Source organism: Oncorhynchus masou, unplaced genomic scaffold (genome assembly GCF_036934945.1).
Source record: "Oncorhynchus masou masou isolate Uvic2021 unplaced genomic scaffold, UVic_Omas_1.1 unplaced_scaffold_1121, whole genome shotgun sequence".
NCBI lineage: Eukaryota > Metazoa > Chordata > Actinopteri > Salmoniformes > Salmonidae > Oncorhynchus > Oncorhynchus masou.
The window spans coordinates 128,547-131,454 of record NW_027000944.1 but is presented as its reverse complement, the minus strand read 5'-3'; the positions used below and the strand labels follow the sequence as shown (position 1 = coordinate 131,454).

General features: G+C 53.7%; 1 pseudogene; it reads left to right on the top strand.

Annotated features, from left to right (window-relative positions):
• LOC135529218 (fibroblast growth factor receptor substrate 2-like) overlaps positions 1 to 2,466 on the top strand; it is a 75,329-nt pseudogene extending 72,863 nt beyond the window's left edge.
• The last annotated feature ends 442 nt before the right edge of the window (positions 2,467 to 2,908 follow it).

The window sequence follows — 2,908 nt, the reverse complement described above, 5'->3', positions numbered from 1 at the left end:
TACAAATGTCATATTATATATATATATACAGTGTTTTTACAATGTGCAAATGGTAAAGGACACAAGATAAAATAAATAAGCATCGATATGTGTTGTATTTACAATGGTGCGTGTTCTTCACTGGTTGCCCTTTTCTCGTGGCAACAGGTCACAAATCTTGCTGCTCTGATGGCACACTGTGGAATTTCACCCAGTAGATATGGGAGTTTTTCAAAATTGGATTTGTTTTCGAATTCTTTGTGGATCTGTGTAATCTGAGGGAAATATGTCTCTCTAATATGGTCATACATTGGGCAGGAGGTTAGGAAGTGCAGCTCAGTTTCCACCTCATTTTGTGGGCAGTGAGCACATAGCCTGTCTTCTCTTGAGAGCCATGTCTGCCTACGTCGGCCTTTCTCAATAGCAAGGCTATGCTCGCTGAGTCTGTACATAGTCAAAGCTTTCCTTAATTTTGGGTCAGTCACAGTGGTCAGGTATTCTGCCGCTGTGTACTCTCTGTGTAGGGCCAAATAGCATTCTAGTTTGCTCTGTTTTTTTGTTAATTCTTTCCAGTGTGTCAAGTAATTATCTTTTTGTTTTCTCATGATTTGGTTGGGTCTAATTGTGCTGCTGTCATGGGGCTCTGTAGGGTGTGTTTGTGAACAGAGCCCCAGGACCAGCTTGCTTAGGGGACTCTTCTCCAGGTTCATCTCTCTGTAGGTGATGGCTTTGTTGTGGAAGGTTTGGGAATCGCTTCCTTTTAGGTGGTTATAGAATTTAACAGCTCTTTTCTGGATTTTCTCTCTCTGTCTCTCTCTCTCTCTCTCTCTCTCTCTCTCTCTCTCTCTCTCTCTCTGTCTCTGTCTCTCTCTCTCTCTCTCTGTCTCTGTCTCCCTCTCCCTCTCCCGCTCTCTCCCTCTCCCTCTCTCTCTCTCTCTCACTCTCAGGTCCACACCTACGTAAACACTCCTGGGATACAGGATGACCGGCGCACTCGCCCCAGCAGCCACACCCCCTTGGAACTGCGGCTGTCCAATCCGGAGACGACCTCCTCGCTAGCCACCGCCCCTCCGTCTCCCACGGAGACAGACATGGATACAGAGCCTCAGGTGCTGCTGGAGCCAGAAGGGGTTAAATTCATCCTGGGTCCCACCCCGGCTCAGAGGAGGCAGAAGCAGACCCCTGGGGATGAGGACAGGGAGGCTGGGTCCAGACGTTCTGGGGATGAGGACAGGGAGGCTGGGTCCAGACGTTCTGGGGATGAGGACAGGGAGGCTGGGTCCAGACGTTCTGGGGATGAGGACAGGGAGGCTGGGTCCAGACGTTCTGGGGATGAGGACAGGGGGCTGGGTCCAGACGTTCTGGGGATGAGGACAGGGAGGCTGGGTCCAGACGTTCTGGGGATGAGGACAGGGAGGCTGGGTCCAGACGTTCTGGGGATGGAGAGATGGAGCTTGGGGTGTCTGGGTCTAACGATGAGCCCAGCTTGACAGCTCCCTCTGGGGGTCTGAACGGGAATGGCTGTGTGGTGGGCGCCACCCTGGGTCTCCAGGCAGGAGACTGTGATACGGGCTATGACAGTGATGAACGCAAAGACGGGCCCCCTCCCCCTCTTCCTCCGAACCCAAACCCTCCACCTCACCCAGGGCCCAAACCCAGCACCATCTCCACCTATGAGCACCACAACGGCAACACCACCCATCCTTATGTCTCCACCCCTGTTCCAGCCCCCAACCCCCGGCGTAACCGCCCCCGCCATCCCCCTCCCTGACTCCTCCCACAATGCCAACAACTCCGCCCAGCGGCGCACGGCGCTCCTTAACTACGAGAACCTCCTGCGCTGCCGCCGGTGTGGGAGACCGCAAGGCGCTTCTCCGAGGGAGACGAGGAGGACGAAGAGGAGGTGTATCACGGATATGGACCAAAGACGCCCTCTCTTAACGGCTACCACAACCACCACCACCATCCTCACCACCATCACCTTCATCACCACGGTCTGGGTCTGGACCCCATGCACAACTACGTCAACACAGAGAATGTAAACGTCTCGCTCAGCGCCAAACTGGACTCTGCGCGGATCCTTCCGTGGGGGCGGGACTCTAGCGGCGTCTGTTTGACCCCCACCGTCTTTAACTTTGACTTCCGGTCGGGCGATTGGCGGGTGGACCATGTGGGTTGGGGTTGGATCCCCTGAGGCAGCTGAACTACATTGAGTTGGAGATGGAGAAGGGTTCGGACTCCAGTGGGCCGCAGACACCCAAGACCCCCACCACTCCCTGTGGCGTGGGCCTGGGCAGTCTCCTCTCCCCCCCCACCCCCACGCGGCGGACCGAACTGTACGCCATGATCGACATTGAGAGCGCACGGCGGCCATGTCGAGTCTTCAGAAAGCACTGCCCCGTGACGACGGCACCTCTAGGAAAACCAGACACAACAGTACTGACCTTCCTATGTGAACTTCACCACGCCCCCTACCATACCTAGCCTACCAAGCACTGTCTGGGTCTCAAATGGAACCCTATTCCCTATATAGTGCACTACTTTAGACCAGGGCTATTCATAAAGTGGATCTCAAATGGAACCCTATTCCCTATATAGTGCACTACTTTAGACCAGGGCTATTCATAAAGTGCCTGAGAGTAGTTGTGCTAATCTAAGATCAGTTTGACCTTTTTAGACAATAGGGAATCAGATGACCTGGACAGGGGGACGGGGGGGTGGATCTGATCCTAGATCAGCCCTTCTACTCTGAGAACCCAGGGCCCAGAGGGTTCTGGTCAAAATGAGTGCATAACGACCCAGGGCTCAGAGAGTTCTGGTCAAAATGAGTGCACTACATAGGGAATAGTGTTCCATTTGGGACGGAACCACTGTTGTGTTCTTCAGTGGAACCTTGACCTGACCCTTGTTGTTGTTGTCAGACTTTGTT